This window comes from Rhinolophus sinicus, chromosome 17 (genome assembly GCF_057876585.1).
Source record: "Rhinolophus sinicus isolate RSI-liver-muscle chromosome 17, RSI-T2T, whole genome shotgun sequence".
Classification (NCBI taxonomy): Eukaryota; Metazoa; Chordata; class Mammalia; order Chiroptera; family Rhinolophidae; genus Rhinolophus; species Rhinolophus sinicus.
Genome location: NC_142517.1, coordinates 95,090,720 through 95,111,783, shown reverse-complemented (window position 1 = coordinate 95,111,783; position 21,064 = coordinate 95,090,720).

The window sequence follows — 21,064 nt, the reverse complement described above, 5'->3', positions numbered from 1 at the left end:
GAAAAACAATATAAACCAAAACCACAAGGAGTTACATTTTTTTCTTAAAGCAGTTGGGGGCGGGGGGAGATAGTGAAAAGTTTTTAGCACTACTATGAGTACTATGATTACATTTGTGTTTGGGGAGATATTTCTCAGGGTAGTATGGGGATCAACCTAGAATCAGGAAGACCACCAGTGAGAAAGCTGTTACAATAATCCGAGAGAGAAGCAAACAGCTAGTGAGTACTGAGAATGAAAAGACGCCTAAGAGAGTTAGTTATTCAAGGGGCATGATACTGACTTTCACAGAGTTTACAATTTATTTAGGAAGATTATAATAATAATAGCTAGATTTATTGAGATATTATTACATGTCATGCCAGGTTCTCTGCTAAGTGCTTTATATCAAATGATTTTAAACATTGCATTAGTTATTTTCATATTGATTACATGTTGATACTATTTTGGATATGTTAGGTTAAATAAACTAATTAATTTATTAAATAAACTATTTATTCAAAATTAATTTCATTGTTTCTCTTACTGTTTATTTTTGTGGCTGACTAGCATATGTGGCTTTCACTTTACTTCTATTGAACAGCACAGAGCTAGAATATACAGCCCCCTCTTCTCCTAGAATCTATCTTTCCCTTAATTCATTCTCTTTGACTACAGGGGAGCTTTTCCATATTTGGAAAAACAAACAAACAAACAAAAAATGTCCTCAATCCTTCCTCTCTCATTAAGCAATTGTCCCACTTCATTTTTTTTATTGCCCAATTCTCAAATGAGGAAGATAAGAAAATATTTTACTTTTACTGAGTCTCCTATGTGCCACCATTGGACACTTCATTTGCTGCATTCAATTTTTACAACAACCAAATAGATTCTGTTCATCACTACAATTTATATATGAAAAAAACTGAGGCTCTGAGAAATACATGACTCTGAGACAGATCTCACAAAAAAATAGGTATTTATGAAATGATGTTGCAAAAATTACTAAAGACATTTGATTCCAAAATCCATCCAAAATCTTAAAGATCCATGATGCCACTTCTTGGGGGGGGGGGGAAATATACATATGTATATATATACATATATATACATATATATAGGTTTCAGGTGTATAATTCTGTAAAACATCATCTACATATCACATTGTGTGTTCACCACCCAGAGTCACTTCTTCCATCACCGTATATTTGATCCCTTTTACCCTCATCAACCACCCTCCTCTCCCCTTGTCCTCTGGTAACCACTAAACTACTCTGGGTCTATGAGTTTTTGTTTCTTCATTTGTTTGTCTTGTTCCTTTGTTGTTTTCAGTTTTATATACCACATATCAGTGAAATCATATGGTTCTCTACTTTTTCTGTCTGACTTACTTCGCTTAGTATAATAATCTCAAGATCAAACCATGTTGTCACAAATGGCACTGTTTCATCTATTCTAATGGCAGAATAGTATTCTATTGTGTATATATACCACATCTTTATCTAGTCATCTATCAAAGGACACTTTGGTTGTTTCCATGTCTTGGCCACCATAAATAAAGCTGCAATGAACATCGGAGCATATATACCTTTACGGATAGATGTTTTCAGATTTTTGGGGTAGATACCCAGGAGAGGGATTGCTGGGTCATATGGTAATTCTAGTCTTAATTTTTTGAGGAACCTCCACACTGCCTTCCACAGTGACTGCACCAGTCTGCATTTCCACCAATAGTGTATGAGGGTTCCTTTTTCTCCACAGCCTCTCCAACACTTGTTATAATTTGTCTTGCTGACGATAGCCATTCTAACTGGTGTGAGGGGATATATCATTGTGATCTTTATTTGCATTTCTCTGATGATTAGTGATGTTGAGCATTTTTTCATGCTTCATTGGCCCTTTGTATGTCCTCTTTGGAGAAATGTCTCTTCAGGTCCTCTGCCCATTTTTTAATTGTATTGTTTGTATTTTTGTTGTTGAGTTGTATGAGTTCCTTATATATTTTGGATATTAGCCCATTATCAGAAGTGTTGTTTGCAAAAATCTTCTCCCATTCAGTTGTTTGCCTCTTCATTTTGTCCATGGTTTCCTTTGCGGTGCAGAAGCTTTTTAGTTTGCTATAGTCCCATTCATGTATTTTAGCTTTTACTTCCATTGTCTTTGGAGTCAAGTTCATAAAATGCTCTTTGAACCCAAGGTCCATAAGTTTAGTACCTATGTTTTCTTCTATGCAGTTTATTGTTTCAGGTCTTATGTTTTGGTCTTTGATCCATTTTGAGTTAATTTTGGTACATGGTGACAGATAGCAGTCCAGTTTCATTCTTTTGCACATGGCTTTCCAGTTCTCCCAGCACCATTTATTGAAGAGGCTGTCTTTTCTCCATTGTATGTTTTTGGTTTCTTTGTCGAAAATTATCTGTCCATATTTGTGTGGGTTTATTTCTGGGTTCTCAGTTCTATTCCATTGGTCTATGTGTCTGTTTTTCTGCAAATACCATGCTGTTTTGATTATTGTTGTCCTGTACTACAAGGTGAAGTCAGGGAGTGTGATACCCCAGCACTGTTCTTTTTTCTTAGGATTGCTTTGGCTATTTGGGGTCTTTTGTGGTTCCATAACAAATCTGATGATTTTTTTGTTCCATTTCCTTAAAAAATGCCATTGGGATTTTGATGGGGAAGGCATTAAATCTGTATATTGCTTTAGGTATTATGGCCATTTTAACTATGTTTGTTCTTCCAATCCATGAACATGAAATGCCTTTCTATTTCTTTGTATCTTCTTCAATTTCTTTTTTAAATGTCTTGTAGTTTTCAGTGTATAGGTCTTTCACATCCTTTGTTAAATTTATTCCTAGGTATTTTATTCTCTTTGTTGCAATTGCAAAAGGAATTTTTTTTGTTTTAATTTCTTTTTCTGAGATTTCATTGTTAGTATCTAGGAATGCAATGGACTTTTGTATGTTGATTTTGTAGCTGGCAACTTTACTGTATTCGTTTATGGTTTCTAATAGCTTTTGGTGGAGTCTTTATGGTTTTCTATACATAGCATTTTTCATCTACAAAAACTGACAGTTTAACTTCTTCATTCCCAATTCAGATGCCTTTTATTTATTTCTCTTTCCTGATTGTTCTGGCTAGGACTTCCAACACTATGTTGAAAAGCAGAGGTGACAGAGGACAGCTCTGTTGTGTTCCTTAACGTAGAGCAAAGGGCTTCAGTTTTTCTCCATTAATTATGATATTAGCTGAGGGTTTGTCATATATTGTCTTTATTATTACTAAGGTATTTTCCTTCCATTCCCGTTTTATTAAGTGTTTTAAACATAAATGGATGCTGTATCTTGTGAAAGGCTATTTCTTCATCTGTTGATATAATCATGTTATTTTTGTCCTTTATTTTGTTTGTGTGGTGCATCACATTGATGGACTTGCGTATATTGAACCACTCTTGTGCCCCTGAAATGATACCCACCTGATCATGATATACACAACCTTTTTAATGCATCTTTGTATTCAATTTGCTAGAATTTTGTTTAGGATTTTTGCATCTGTATTCATCAGAGATATTGGTCTGTAATTTTCTTTTTTGTGTGTGTTATCTTTACCAGGTTTTTTTAATCAGGGTAATGTTGGCCTCATTATATGAGTGAAATAGTATTGTCTCTTCTGCTGACTTTGGGTTTCATGTGTCCTTCTTTTCCTAGTTCTTTAAGGTCTAATGTGAACTTCTTTATCTGAGATTTTTCTTCTTTCTTGAGCTAGGCGTGTAATGACATAAATTTCCCTCTTAAAACTGCTTTCGCTGCAGCCCCCAAATTTTGGTAGGATGTGTTTTCGTTCTCATTTGTTTCTATGTATATTTTGATCTCTCCTCCTATTTCTTCTTTGACCCGATCGTTCTTTAAAAGTATGTTGTTTAATCTCCACATATTTGAGGTTTTTCCTGTTTTCGTTTTGCAGTTGATATCCAATTTCAAAGTCTTGTGATCAGAGAATATGCTTGGTATGATTTCAATCTTCTTAAATTTGCTGAGGCTAGTTTTATGTCCCAATATGTGGTCTGTCCTTGAGAATGTTCCATGTGCACTAGAAAAAAAAAATGTATAGTCTGATGTTCTAGTATGAAGAACTCTATAGTCTGATGTTCTAGTATGAAGAACTCTGTAACTGTTATTTGTGTCCATTTCATCTAATGTGCCACTTAGGGCTGATATTTCTTTCTTTCTTTTCTGTTTGGATGATGTATCCATAGCTGTCAATGATGTATTTAGATCCCATACTATAATTGTGTTTTGGTGAATTTCTCCCTTTTGTTCTGTTAGTAGTTGCTCTATGTATTTCAGTGCTCCTTGATTGGGGGCATAAATATTGATGACTGTTATGTCTTCTTGTTGTATAGTCCACTTTGTCATTATGAAATGTCCATCTTTGTCTCTTGTTACCTTTTTTATCCTGAAGTCTGTTTCGTCTGATATCAGTATTGTTATATATGCTTTTCTCTGAATACCATTTGTTTGGAATGTCAATTTCCACCCTCTCACTTTGAGTCTATATTTGTCCTTGTAGCTGAGATGTGTCTCTTAGATTCAGCACACGGTTGCATTTAGTTTTTTGATCCAATCTGCTACTCTGTGTGCTTTATTGGTGAGTTCAGTCCATTTACATTTAAGGTGATTATTGATATATGAGGATTTCTTATCATTCTATCTCTGGTTCCCTGATGGGACAGTGTCTCCATTGTTGCTGTCTATTATTTCAGTGTGGTGGTATTCTATGATTTTTCCTTCTATTTCTTCTTTTTTTATGTTATATATTTCAGTTCTGGATTTTTTTTTTTTTAATGGTTACTATTAAGCTTATGTAAAAGAAAGTTTCATATTTAGTGCATTCCATTTTCTTCAGCATGCTTCCTTTCTCCATTCCCTTGTGCTGGTTCAGACCTTTACTCTCTCCCCTTTTATGTTTTTATTGTCACAAATTATCCCTATTTATATGTGAGTTGATTCCTGCACTGCAATAGCAAGTTGTCTTTTTCCTCTGTTTTTTTTTTTTTTTTTTCAGTGCTTTTGTTTCTTCTTTACCCTGTATTTTATGTTTAAGTGTAGTGTCCTATTTGGTGTAGGGGTTGCCATTTCCTGCTTCTGTCTGCCTGTTTGTACTACTACGCATGATTTTGTATTATTTTGCTTTTTTGTTTCAGGTCAACTAGCCTCTTTCAGTATTTCTTGTAGTGCAGGTCATATGTTAGAAAATTCCCTCAGCTTCTGTCTGGAAAGGTCTTTACTCCTCCTGCATAGCTGAAGGATACCTTTGCTGGATATATTATTCTTGGCTTATAATTTCTTTCTTTCAGTAGTTTGACTATTTGATTCCACTCCCGCCTGGCTTGTAGAGTTTCTGCTAAAAAATTGATGATAATCTAATGGGATTTCCTTTGTAGGTTACCATCTTCTTTTCCCTGGCTGCCTTGAGGATTCTTTCTTTGTCGTTAAATTTTTGACAGTTTTAATACAATGTGCCTTGGAAAAGACTTGTTGGGATGAAGGTAATTAGGTATTTTACTTGCTTCTTGGATTTGAGGATCCTGTTCTTTCCACAAGTTTGGGAAGTTTTAATTGACTAATTGTTTGAATATACTCTTTGTTCCCTTCTCCTTTTCTTCTCCTTTTGTTATGCCCATTATTCTTACATTGCTCTTTCTGATTAAGTCAGAAAGCTCTTGTAGAGTTCTTTCATTTCTTTTAACTCTCAAGTCTCTCTCTTCTTCCATCTGTCTCATTTCCAGGTATCTATCTTCAATGTCACTGATTCTTTTCTCCATCAGTTCAGCTCTATTACTTAAGCTGGCTATTTCATTCTTCATTTCTTCTATTGCATTCTTAATCTCCAGAAATTCTATTTGTTTCTTTTTTAAAATTTCAATCTCTGTGGTAAAATGTTCACTTTGTTCTTTGATTGTGTTTCTGAGTTCATTAAACTGCCTGTCTGTTTTTTCTTGCATCGCATTGAGTTTTTTAAGAAATGCAATCTTGAATTCTCTGTCATTTAAGTCACCTATTTCCATGTCTTTTAGTTCATTTTTTGGAGACTTTTTATTTTCTTTCTGAGCTGCCTTGTTATCTTGGTTATTCATGGCAATTAATGAATTATTATCTCTCTTCCTAGGCATCTATAGGAGTGAGTTCTGCAACAAGTCGATAGGAAGAGGTCTTTCTTTTGCTTTCCAATAGGTGTTGGCAGAATGTTTTATTTTTCTTCGACTGCAGCCTTTTATTCTCTCTCACACTGTAGTGTTATATTTTATCTGCACTGTTCCTGCTTCTCACACAATGCAGGATTTCCCTGGAATGTGGGCTTCTCCTCTGTGAGCAGGTTGCCTGGGTCTCAGGGCACTGCCTCTGTGGGGGGATATGGAGATCTCCTGATGTTCTGAAGCTCTTCCTGCACCAGTTTCAGAGCCTGTGTGTTTCAGCAGCTCTGTTTACATCTGCAGGGATCTGCCCAGATAGGTGGGGACAGGGGCGGGGTGGGTTGTACGAGGTGGCTGTGAGCAATGGTGGCGACCACCACCACAGCCAATCCTGCACCCAAGGCTCCCAAGGCTTTGCTGGAACTAGTTGGGCTGCAAGTCCATGGCTGTGGGCCATAATTCCCAGAACTGCAAATATTTTGTTATTTTGATCTGACACTGCTACCATTTCACTTCTAGCACTGGGAGGGTGGGGAGTGGGCAGCTAGGCTCCATGCTTATGCCGTCCATCCTCTGCTTGGCAGTGAAGGCTTAAACTGCTGTTTTCAACCTTCTTCCCTCAGTCTTTGCTCCAAGGTCTCTGCTACGGTTCAACTATATTATATGCTGATCCCTCAGGCGGGACTGTGGGCCACAAGGGGAGCATCAGAAGTTCAAATTCTTCCCTCTCCTTTGACTGCAGTAGATCCAGAATGCAGGGAGCTCAGAGCTCTGAGCTCTGTCTGTGTCTTTCCCCACATGGGCCACATCTCTGCACTTCCCCCTTTCCTCCTCCCCAGCTCATCCAATCTGCCCACCTTTAGATGATTTCAGTTGTGCATCTCTTAATCTTGCCTACCTGCTGCAATTCCTTTGTGGAATTATAGTTGTTCAATTTGTTGTAAATTCCAGGGAGGATTTCAAGAGGCTTACCTCACACTGCCATTTCTATGATGTCTATATATATATGCATTTTTAATTTCTTGAAACTTATTCAATTTTCTAAGTGAAAAATTTGCCTTCCATCTTCATTATTTTAATAACATAAATTTTTAGTTTTCAAATCACTTAAGATGAACCACTTTTTCCAGAATTGACCACACTCTTCAATTTTTCTCCTTCTTTGACTTCAGGACATTACTATCCCTTGTTAGGGCACTTATTCACTTGTCATCTATGTAACCATATACTCTTTTATTTTTTTAAGACCTTGATTACATTGTACTGTAATTTGTTTAACTATCTGTACTCCTTAACATTGGCTGCCTATTAGAATGCATTGTGTTTAATCATATTTGTTCCTAAGAGTCTAGCATAGTATGTAAAAACATAGTGTTTCACAAATGATAGTTTAATTGGAACAAAAGGAAATTAATGTTCACTTAAAATTACCTATGACTTCTAAAAATATTAAAGGAAAGGATAAGTGAAAAATATTCCATAGTTTTAAGTCTGCATTAGTAGGAGAATGGAAGAATCTTTTATGAGCAGGTAAGTCAAGAGGGAAGGTTTTTTTCCAAGAGAGATGATAATATTTGATCTTGAATGAGTTTCATCTGAGGTGATGATGAGATATGTGAGCATGTAAGTTAGCTACAATCTGAACTCAGAAGTTTTGGTGACATTCTATTTGATGGGTGTCAGGGCATAAGAAACCAAGAGTAATAGCTGAAAAAAATCCTGAGTGTCCCCTACTATGAGCCTGGATCTAAAGTAAGAACACTACTGGTTCTGTTTCATGCAAAATTTACAGAAAATCTATCATACAGGTAGTAAGACCTGAATCAAAACTGAGAGACATGGGTTTGTTCAACTCATTCCAGTGCTACCCTTTTTTGAACACTTTAGAAGAATGAAAAGATAGAAACATTTTATACGATTTCTCTTTACTGTTCAGTTCTAACCACACTTGCTGGAAGCAACCTCCTTTTTTAAAAAATAATTGTTTTATTTCTTAATTTCAGTTGACATACAATATTATATTAGTTTCATGTGTACAACATAGTAATTAGACATTAATATAACTTATGAAGTGATCACACAATAGATCTAGTGCCCATCTGACATCATATAGAATTATTACAATATTATTAGCTATATTCCTTATGCTACATTTTACATCCTTGTGACTTTTGTAACTAAAAATTTATACTTCTTAACCCCTTCACCTTTTTTATATACCCACCCAATCCCCCTCCTAGCTGGCAGAACAAAAATATGAATAATAAAATGGTAATAACTACATATCTACCAACAATTACTTTAAATGTAAATGGATTAAGTGCTCTAATCAAAAGACATAGGGTAGCTGAATGGATATGAAAATAAGATCCATACATATGCTGCCTACAAGAGACTCCCTTCTGACCAAAAGACACACACAGACTGAAAGTAAACAGATGAAAAAAAGATATTTCGTGAAAATGGAAACAACAACAACAAAAAAAAACAGCTGGGATAGCAATAGATATACCAGACAAAATGACTAAAATAAAGGCTATAAGAAGAGATGCAGGAGGACTTAGTAATCCTACCTCTGGGTATTTATCTGAAGAAACCCAAAATGCTACTTGAGGGGGCATGTGCATCCATATGTTCATTAAAGCATTATTTACAATAGTCAAGATATGAAGGCAAGCTGTGCAACCTTAAATGGATAAATGGATAAAAAATAGGTGGTAGATATATACAATGGAATATTACTCAGCCATAAAAAAGAATGAAATCTTGCCATCTGCAACAACATGGATGGACTTAGAGGGTATTGTGCTGAGGGGGGTAAGTCAGAAGGAGAAAAGCAAATGTTGTATAATTGGAATCCAAAGAAAATAAACAAATGAAACAGAAACAAACTCATAGATATAGGTAACATTTTGATGGTTGCCAGATGATGGGTTTTGGGCATGGCTGAAAAACATGAAGGGATTAAGAAATATAAATTGGTAGTTACAAAACAGTCATGAGGATGTAAAGTAAAGCATAGGCAATATAGTGAATGATATGGTAATAACTATGTGTGGTGCCAGGTGGTACTAGACTAGTCAGGGGGATCACGTCTTAAATTATATAAATGTCTAACCACTATGCTGTACACCTGAAATTAATATAAAACAGTATTGAATGTCAATTGTAATTGAAAAATTAAAAAGGGGGGGAAGGTAAAGGGGAATAAGAGTTTCAAATTTCCAAGTATAAAACAAGTAAGCCATGGGGATGTACTGTACAGCACGGGGAATATAATCAATAATATTGTGATACTGTGGTATGGTGTCAGATGGATGCTGGACTTATCATAGTGATCCCTTCTTAGGTATATAAATGTTGAGTAAATATGGTGTATACCTGAAACTGATACAATATTGTCTGTTAGCTATAGTTTAATAAAAACCTTAAATAACATAGTTAAATAAAAAATTTGACTGACACTGGCAACTTTCCTTCTCCCATAACTTCCATCAATATGTGTTCCGCCCAAGAGTAGATGAAAATAACCATGTCTGTGGGGATAATTTTGCTGATCTAGTTTTATAATTTTATGAACATTTTGAGGATCATTACATGCAGGGCTCCTCCCTGGTAAATTTTTTTTGGCAAGCCATACATAAACAAATTTGAGTTACGAAAAATCATGTGCCATTCAGGTGCCATTCTGGAAAGAAATGTCTTTATGTATTTTAGGCCAATAAGAGTAATTTGTTCACTAGGCCATTCTATTTCTACCATGGTCAGTCTACAGGGCCCTAAATCATCCCCATAGACTCAGTTCCTGGAGTTCCTAAGGTACATCTGATCACCATGAGCATAAAGAATCAGACAGCACCCCAAAGAGGAGAAAGAGAAACCAGAGCTCACACAGGTCATTTTCCAGCTTAGGGTACTCTAACCAGACAGTATCGTTGCTCTCCAGCTAGTCCAGTCACTGGAGAGACGGAGACCTACAAAATTTTAAGGAAGGTACTGCAAAATGTGAGGTCTCCTGAAGAACAGAGTAGGCCAGTGTACCCCTACCCCGATGCTTGACAGGATCAAAGGATGTTTATAAAGATATGTATATTCTATTAGTTCTGCTTCTGTGGAGAATGCTGACTAGTACAAATAGCTAACATTTACTGAGCATCTATTATGTGACAAGTATTTTTACACTTATTTTACAAGTACTAATTACTTCATTTAATCTTTGCAACAACTAAGAGGTGGTTAGTCAAATAGTCGTTAATGCCAGTTCTACTTTACAGAAGAGGAATATAAGGCATTCCCAAATTAATTGGCCAAAATTGCACTTTTTGTGGCAATTTTGGTAGGTAAACACAGACAGTCTGATATTAAAGCCCATGAACATAATCAGCTCCTTCTGTTATAGGAGACAGAAACATCCATTGCCAAAGTACAGGGTATTAAAGAAGACATATTATCAAATCTCCCAAAAATAGACCCTGGTCAAGTAGAGCAGTTTTCTTATTGCACTTAGGAAATGCCAATTTGGGAAAATATATTTTGTTGTTGTTAATTAATAGGAAAAGGATGTTTTGTACTAAGACTGCAATCAGCTCCATTCAAGACTTTAAAGTTTAGAATTGATTGCAGGTAGACTCAATGTTCATCAGACAATCAAATCACTCCATTTTTCCTAGACATTTTCTTATTTAACAGAATCCTAAGTGGCATCTTCAGTGCACATATTTCAAAACAATTTTTTCCTTTTAGTTATGCCTGGTTGAATTATTGTTGTAGGCCAGCAAATGGGTCTCTACAAACTAGAAAAAGTAAATGACCTTATTGTAAGCTTTGACCTTGCTTGCAGCATCTTCCCTGTTGTTTTGTTAGCTCTGAGTGTGGTGTATTGTTTCACTTGGGCAAGGTCTTTGAAGCTTCACTTTTTGCCACCCCTCCCTCCCTAATGATTTCAAGCTGTTCAAAGAACAGCTTTGAACCACAGGCGGGAGCCAAATGTTTTATAGTAAAGCTGATTTAAAACAAGACTCAAATAATGCTTGCTTTTAGGGAACTGGGGGTGTGGTGGTATGAATAAATGGACAGAACACGTTTCAAAATGTCCCCTTCGCTTGATCATTCAGAGATGGGATTGTCTTTCATTATGTGTAGCAAAAAAAAAAACCAAAAAAAAAAACACCACAGACTTCTGGAATTTATAAAAAAGCAATAATGTAATACTTGCTTTACTGGGATATAAAGGCAGTACACATGAGATTTTATAATATGCAAACAATTTCAAGGCAACTAGAATCAAATCATTTCTTTATATTGATTTTTTTTCTTTGTAGGGAATCCTGGAAGGCAATATATTTGTTTCTTTAAACGCTGCAGCAAAATCAGAATTTAATTTCTGTAGACAGTCCCAAACAAATTGGAGCAATATGGAAATCACCTTCATATTACTTTTATTTAAAATGCTAATAAATAATAAGTATATTCAGCAAATGCCTTCAACACTGATACATTATTGCCTAGATTTTGTTTATTAGAACATACCAATTAGTTTCATATGTTATAGGAAGATGGCTCTTCTATCAGTTCTATAATCTAGACACTATTTCTTATACATTTGTCTGCAGTAATACATAACATTATGCCCTGCATATATTGGATAATAAATAATTATTTCCTGAATAATGGTGTTAGACAAAATAAGAACATACTGTCTTTAAAGTCATAGGAAAATAGAAGGCTCTCACACTTGAGATATATAAAAATGGAAGCAGGGGGATAAAAGAAACATTTTCAAAATAGCTAATGTTCAATATTAATCCCTAAGTGGAGTGCCTAGGATTGATTAGAATTACTTTCCTTTAGGATCACAAATTCAGTGTAGGGAAAGGGAGGGTAGAATTAGAGTCACTAAATTGCATTGGAAAAAAAAAAACATTTCCAGGAAAGAGAAAAGTGACAGAGGGAAGGGAGACATGAGAAGGAAGGGGAAGGCATGAATTAATGGAGATACACATGTCCCTCACAATGGTAGCTCACAGAGGGTATATCAGTTTCCTATTGCTGCTATAACAACTGACTGCAAACTTAAGGGCTTAAAACAAAAGAAAATCTATTATCTCACAGTTCTGTAGATGAGAAGTATTAAATGTGAATTACTAAACCAAAGGCAAGGTGTCGACAAAGTTGCACTCCTTCTGGAAGCTCTAGGGGAAAATCTGTCCATTGTCTTTTTCGGCTTTTAGAGGCTGTCCATATTTTTGGCACATGGTCCCACTTTATCTTCAAAGCCATCAATGGCTTGGGGTTTGTAACATAAGCAATAAAAGTCAAGTGGTATCTCTTGCTTGGAAAGACTCTCAAAGGTAGTAGCTGAAGTTATTTTTCCAGAGAAAGGAGAAAGGGGATTTGGGCACATGTTTGTCTCTGTCTGTTTATTTTCTGTCTGTCCCCAGTAACATGTAATATTCATGTGAGGTCTGGCACATGATGAGTATGCAATAAAGAGTATTGGAATGAATGACTTGATGAGGAAAAAGCATTTTCTTTTGGATCATAGAATAGGTAGAGGATTGGTAGATGTCTCTAGGTAGCCACCTTCCCACCATTACATGAGTGCGTGTCTACAGTAGGAAAGAAAGAGACCAAGAAATGGACAGAGAAAGCTGAATAAAGAAATAAAGTGAGAGAAAGATAACCTTGTTTGGGTCTCTAGATCTGAGCTTGTCTGCAACCAGCCAATTTCTCAAGTACCAAATTAAATGTACCAGTAAGTTATATTTCGCACTTAAGTTTGTTGAGTTTCTGTCTTCTATAACAGAAGGAGTCCTGATAATACATCCACCATTGCCCGATTGAGTCTCCTGAAATTAGCTCTAGTTTTCTGTTTCATTATATTAAGAACACAGACTCTTGTCCATTAGAAATAAATCCTGCTTTTTCCTCTCTTACACAATCACTGGAAATTTTAATAAAAACAGAAGTCAGTGCCCTTTGTAGGCTTTATTGAATATTCTGAACATGTAGGAATGTGTTAATTTGCATGGTTGATGCTGCAATATATAATGGTGATTTAAAATGGGACAAGAAAAAGCCTGGATGGGATCCAAGTTCAAATTTTAGAAGAGGGTCTGCATGGAATTAAAACCCCAAGACTAAATGTCTCTTAAACTTGAATTATGTCTCTTGGTGAAGAGCACCTGAATGTTTTCAGACCCTAGGTTAGGACCCTCATCAGTCCTAACCTAGTCGTGACAATCAAAAAAAAAAAAATCTAATCGGATTAAATGTTATTCTTGATAATGGTGTCCAACGAACTTGATACTTTCTGAATCCCTCTGTAAATATGTCAGCACTTCAGCTTCTACCTTTTTTTTTAATCACTCCAAGCACCAAGGTCAATAAAACATTTGGAAGAAATGAATATGTTGTACACATCGAAAGATATACTGTACGCATCTGAACAAAAGACTTGTAGTGCACCATTTTATTGAACTCTTATTTCATTTCAAAAGCTGAGAGGAAAAGAGGACCAGTGAAGATCTATCAAGTATGTGGGCTTTAATATTTACTTTAGTCATAAAGAGCAAGTGACATGATGAGGACTCACTAGTACAGTAGAAACTCAGGTTGTCAGCACCAGAAAATGAAATTTTTATTTATGGAAGTTGTAAGCTCTAGAAATGATATGTATTATTTTTCTGTTCCTACTGATTTATAGATTAAATGAATTAGTAGTCACTACGTTGCAGCTTCATATTTTTTCTCCTTAGAAACCAAGATTTAAAAATGTCAAGGTGGAAAGTTTTTCCAGAGACAAGAGGTAAACTGCCTAAACTTCTTTTAGAAGAACTGACAGACTCACCATGAATGCAGACTTACAGAGATATAGCTATTATGTCTTCATTTTCCAGAAGATGAATAACATTAAACAGTCCTTCTTTACATGTAATACATGAAATATATGCATTTTCTTTGGAGAAATAGCATCCATTTTATGAATCCCTGAGTTTAAATAATGTTCCCAGGTTACAATGCCTATAATATCTCAATTTAAACGGATATTCGAACTAAATTATTACGTAACTCATTTGAATAGAAAAATAAGAAACAAAGCTGAGTATATGCTTCTATTTTCTTATTCTGAAGTTATTTTTTATTAAACCATCTTGGTTTAATACCTTATTTGTACAAAATGAACATCTGAAAGCATTTTATTAACTAATGCACATGCTTTTTAAAAATACAAGGAAAAAATCTAAGGAAAAGTTGTGTTTATACTTATTCAAGTTGTTAATTTTAGCAGAAGTATTTGTTGATCTCCTTATTTAATATTTCTCAATACCGCAATTTGAGGATAATAATACTTTTTCCTCTTTCACTTAATTTCTTAATGGGAGAGTGAGTTAGGGATTGCTATTATATACCAGGCACTGTTAAAAGAATTGGAGATTCAGTGGTAAGAGAGACAGGTTTTTTCTTCATAGAAAGCACTGATTAGAGGAGGTAAACAATTAAACAATATAATTACCAATTATAATAATTATCACACAAAAAATGGCCTGGGTGATATGTAAGAAAATAATTGGTTAAAGAGTAGATAATATTAAATTAGATAAGGTTGTGGAGAGAAATCCTTTCTGAGGAGGTGACAGGAAGCTGATTCATAAAGAATGAAAAGAGGCCAGGCATGTAGTGAAGAAGTGGAACATATTTCAGTAGATAAGACAGCAAGTACAAAGGCTCTGAGGTTAGGAAAAGCTTGGCCAATTTCCAAAGCTAAAAGGAGACTGGTTTAAATGCATGGAAAAGTGTGATGAGGGGACAGCAGGTAGGTAGGCTGCAGCCAGATAATACCTGGGTGCTATGAGCTGAGTGTGTCCTTTCAAAATTCATATGTTGAAACGTAACCCTCAAGATGACAGTATTAAAAAGTGAGGCCTTTGGGAGGTGATTAAGTCACGAGGGCAGAGCCTCCAGAGCACAGGGAATATAGTCAATAATATAAGAGCCCTACGAGCACGTACAGTGATGGATGGCTACTAGACTTACTGTGGTGATCACTTCATAAGGTACATAAATCTTTAATCACTATCTTTTACACCTGAAATGAATATAATATTGTATATCAACTAAATTTAATTTTAAAAAATAATTTTAAAAAATGAGATTATTGCCCTTATAAAGGAGACCCCAGAGAGGGCTCCCTTGTCCCCTTCTACCACGTGAGGATACAATGAGAAGGTTGTGACCTGGAGGAGGGCCCTTGCCCAACCCTGCTGGCAGCGATCTCAGACTTCCAGCCTCCAGAACAGTCAGAAATAAAGTTCGGTTGTATATAAGCTACCCAGGCTCTGGGGTTTTGTTATAGCAGCCCGAGAAGATTAAGACATGCCTTATTGGCTATGATAGGTTCAGATTTTATTCTAAGTGCAGAAAAAGTAAAAGCCGTATAAAACTCCCCACAAAAGTTGCTCAAAAAAGTAAAATAATATTAAGCAGGGGAATTATACGATATGCTTTATCATTTAAAAGTCATTTTGCAGATCTGTTTCATAACAAGGCGAATACACTTAACAGAACTTAACTTTACACTTAAAAACAATTAAGATGTTAAAAATAATTGTACCCTTTTGTGAAAGTTCTGTCTAAATACAGAAAACATTGCATCATTTAAAAAAAAATGTCATCCTGTCTGTTGTTAGGAGAACAGGCCTGGAAGAATGAGTGGAAGTAGGGAAACATAATTGCAGTGACCCAGAAAAACAAAACGATAGCAGTGACTTGGATTACAGTGGTGGCAATATGAATGAACAGAATGGTCGGATTCAGGACCTATTTTGGAGGGGAAAAAATAACCAGAAAGATATTTGATGAATGTATTGAAATGAAAGATAATTTACAAATGAATGAAAGGAAAAAGGAGGAATATACATTAACCCCTCTTTAAAACATCATTGTCACAAAGGGGAAAAAAATGGTGAGCTTACTGTCAGAGAACAAAGAAGACTAAAGACACACGATTAACTGAATACAAGCTCAAACAGCGAAAAGAATGGGGAGTTCCAGTAACGGCAAGAAGTTGGCAAATTTTCTCCCACAAGAACCCTGTAAAACTTGATTCAGTTATCAAAACAACCATTTCTGGTCTCTGAAAATCAACCAAAAACAATTAATTGAGAAATATCTCTTCATAACAAAATTCTGAACTTTGGAAAAGAACAGTGAGCGTCTGTGGCTTTCTCGCCTGGAGCTGCTGCCATCCTGCAGCAGCCCACATGGTTCTGCAGCTCTAAGGGTGGGGGCTGATTGAGAACCACCAGCTTTGCTGCTGGAGGGGGCTCATTTGATTTGGACCAAAAGGAGAAAAATCAAGGGGCCTTGTCAGTAGAAGGAGAAAACTTAGAAGTAATCACATGGAGACGGCGTACAACTCTTCAAAGTGGTGCTTCTGGACTTGTTTGTGGTCAGCAGGAACCAGTGCTTACACATACACTTAACACAGAGGTCCAGAGAATGAAAGGACCTTAGAGGGGCTGGCTAAGCTGTGCACACGTCCCGAGCTGACGGGAAGACTCTGCGCATATGCGTTAGAGACCTGAAAAGGCTCAAACTCTCTCCACAATTCTGAACGCCTGGAAATCTGCTCACATGAGAGCATGGGAAGACAGGAGAGTGCAGAAAACTGTACTCCCCAACCCGCACACTGACTCATTGGCAGCAGATGGATGGCTAATGGGCTCCAAGTGCTTGAGCACAACCTCTGACTAAACACTGGCTAACTATGAAGACAGGCAGATATACAGCTACCACTAAGAAGCCAGGCTAAAGAATAAAATTAATGACACTGCCATATGCTGGCTTGGATGTGAAGCGATAGGAACTTGCACTCCTTGCTGGTGGGAATGCACAATGAAACAGCCGCTTTGGAAGACAATTGGGCTGTTTTTTACACAACGACACATACTTTTACCATACAATCCAGCAATTGAGTTCCTTGGTATTTACTCAAATAAGTTGCAACTTACGGCTACAAAAAAACCTGCACATGAATGAATGTTTATCATGACTTTATTCATAATTGTCAAAACTTGGAAGCAACAGAGATGTCCTTTAGTAAGTGAATGGATAAATAATCTGTGCTTCCTCCAGACAATAGAATATTATTTAGTGCTAAAAAGAAATGAACTACCAAACCTTGAAAAGACATGGAGGAACTTGAATGCATTACTAAGTAAAAGAAGCCAATTGGAAAAAAAGGTTATATTCTGTATGATTCCAACTTTATGTCATTCTGGGAAAGCCAAAATGGAGACAGAGAAAGGATCAGTGATGGCCAGGAATTAGGGGCAGGGAGAGATGAATAGGTGGAGCACATAGCACCTAGTGACAGCAAAGCCATAAGGTTGTATGTAGCACAGCACATTACTTACACATCTGTGGCGATGCAGATGTAAACACACCTACTACACGGCCAGTCACATAAAAGTTTAGCACATACAATTATGTACAGTACATATACTTGATAATGATAATAAGTGACTATTTTACTGGTTTATATGTTTGCTATACTATACTTTTTTATTGTTATTTTAGCATGTATTCTTTCTACTTATATAAAAAAGTTGGCTGTAAAACAATATTCTATGTTACAACAGCAGCAGCCTCATACCTCTCGTGTTTGTTTACTAAGTCTCTTGATTGCACCATTTTATCTTGTGTTTTCTACAGTAACATGCTGTACAGGCTTGTAGCCTAGGAGCAATAGGCTACACCACATAGCCTAGGTATGTGGTAGGCTGTACCACCTAGGTTTTTATAAGTACACTCTATGATGTTCCAACAATAAAGAAATTGCCTAACGATGCATGTCTCAGAATGCGTTCTTGTTAATGGGCACATGACTGTGTCTTTTGTAAAAATTGATAGGCTGATTGTAAAATGTATATGGAAAAGCATACAGAAGAACTAATTTTGAAAAAGAACTAATTTGAAACTCATGCACTGCCCACTTACAAAACTTACTGTAAAACTATACCAATCAACACTGTGTGATATCAGCATAAGGGTAAACATTCAGATCCACAGACAGAATTTGAAGACTAAGAATAAGCACATTTATGATTAACTGATCTCAACAAAGGGTAATTTAATGTAGGAAGGACACCTTTTTAAAAGATCTAATTTCCCTAGCATCATTTTTTGTTATTCAAATTTCAAAATTATTTCATGTCTGTGCATGGTGTGAGATAAGAATCCTAGTTAATTCTCCCCTCATATCATGCATAAATATTAACTCAAAGTATATAATTACCTGTACGTGTGAGCTCAAACTATAAAGCTCCTAGAAGAAAATTTAGGAGTAAATTTTTAGACAAACATTTTTGTGTTAGGCAAATATTTCTTAGATATAACACCAAAAGCATGATCTAAAAAGGAAAAAAAAATCTAGACTTGATCAAAATTAAGAAAATAAAGACAAGCTACAGGCTGAGAAAAACTATTTGAAAATCAAATATTTGATAAAGGACTTGTACACAGAATGTATAAAGGATTTTTACCATTCAGTAATATAAAAATGTAGAAATCAATTTAAAAATGGGCAAAACACTTGAATACACATTTCTGTGAAGGATATATATGAATGTCTGATAATCCCATGCAAAGATACCCAGTATAGTCATTAAGGAAATGGAAATTAAAACCATAATAAGATACCACTACCTACCCACTAGAATTGCTACATTCAAAACAACAAGAATTCATGAGGATGTAGAGAAATTGGATTCCTAGAGACACTGTATATTCATGAAATGGAATATTATCCAGCAATAAAAATGAATGAACTAATAGTTGCAAGTATAATATTATTCTTGGAACGTTTATGAAATTTTTTTAAAAGAAATAGTTGGGAGGTAAAGGAATCCCTTCTAGGTTTGGTTGTTGTTTTCACACACATTGAGATGGGGAAGACTTGTCGGGGAAAAGGCTGGCTGTGTAGCAAGGGAGAAAAGTGTTTTCTTTCGGGCAAATTTCAGAGTCCGTGAATCATCCAAGTGCTCAGGGATGAAACACAGAGAAAATATTTTGAACCCTCGAGTATTAAAGCCTTGTTATTGTGGGGAATCCCCTAACCAGGAAGTGTAGATCAGCAAGATATGGGAGTGGCTAAACTCAGTGTGCCAAGGGCCACTGAGAGACTGTGTGTGACAGAGACAGAAGAGTGTCTGTTGGGTGTGACAATGTGAAGATGGTTAGTGTCAGTAATTGGAATCTTTTCAGTAAAATGATAATGATGAGGTCCAGAATGAATTTAAGAGTGAGTGAACGGGAGGTGAGACTGTGGGCATACACAACCCTTTAGAGAAGTACTTCTCTGTATCCTTTACACATGTAAATAAGGTGGTACTGAAGGAATATTTAAAGTGAAGGAGATATGATTCTTATATTTTTTTGTTTGTGGGTTTGTTTTTAATGTGAGTCACTAGAACATGGTTTTTAATGGATTATGAGGAAAGAGAAAAGGAGGGAGAGAGCCCTGGAAGGAAAGAGATACAGAGAGAGATTGCTCATATGGGAAAGAGAGGAAATGGCTGGAAGAGAAATTTCCCATTGCTCCTGGTAACTTTTAGTGAGGTGTCTTTTATTCTACAGGTACTTTAAATATCAGCTGAAGAATGCTGTCCATTAGGATCCAAGTAAAATGTACTGGAATCCCATCCTAAGTTCTGTGAAAGCCTCTGAGTATCTCCCAAGAACTCCTGGAAGATGAATATTGCAAGAAGAAAATTACTTCTCATTATACTTGCTTCTTAAAATATATTTCTTAGATTTTTCTTAGATTTATCTTTTTCTTCGTTTAGGCTTAACCGGTTTGGTATATGGGTCATCTCCCCTTCCTGTGCCCACTGTACTGCCTAAGTCAAGAAAATCGCTGATCGTATTTGTGATTCACACACATACACACACACACACACACACACACACACACACACAAACAAACATACAAAAATGCGTTTAGGTTTGCAACAGACTTTACTGAAACATTGACGGTGATAGATTATGCAGATAACTTAAATTGGAACATGTAACTCTTATTAATGCTTCGTTACCTTTCTCCTCTGCCATCTCTTTCCTGATCTTCATCATTACATATAAGAGCAGTACAGCAATATTTCAGTTTGTCCATTTTATCATCTCTTTCCAGACAGTGATCACGAGTACTCATTTTCCAGTTCTAATTGACTCACTATGGTGTTTTACTGAACAAAACATACTTTCTTCCATAATCAAGTTATGATATTCTCTGTAAAGATAATCTTTTTCAGCCCTCCACAAAACCTCATATTCCTTTCTAGCGATAGCTGGCATATCTTCTTACTGTCAGGAAATGTAATTAATGCCAAGTATATTTGGTCTTGGTAAACCACTACAGATTTCTCTGTGAGAGGGATGTGTGAAGAGTAGCCAAAACCTTCAGTCTGTATAAAATGCAGGTGTATGTTAACAACTATTATAATAAATTAGAACAACTGTTAAGAAGTTTGTATTTCAGCTTTCTCTTGAATTCTAGATGCAATTCAATGTTTTCACTTAGCCATTAAATAATGCCAGAAAACGTTACATGAAAGGATAAGCCAATATTTTCATCTGTTTCTAAGCAGAGTTTTCAAAAACTGTGTCTTCCTCCAATTTTGCTTTTATGAAAGGATTTCAGAATACTGAGCAAATGGTTTTTGAGGATTTGATAGAGAAAACGTATGGTGGTTTAATATATTTGGATATTATTTTTTAATGTTTTCCTTTCCCTTCTTATTGGCACATCTCCCAACTTTGATTCTTAAAAGTCAAATTTATACATATAATTAATGTATCTGTTATTTAACACAAGCATGTTGTTCACATATAACA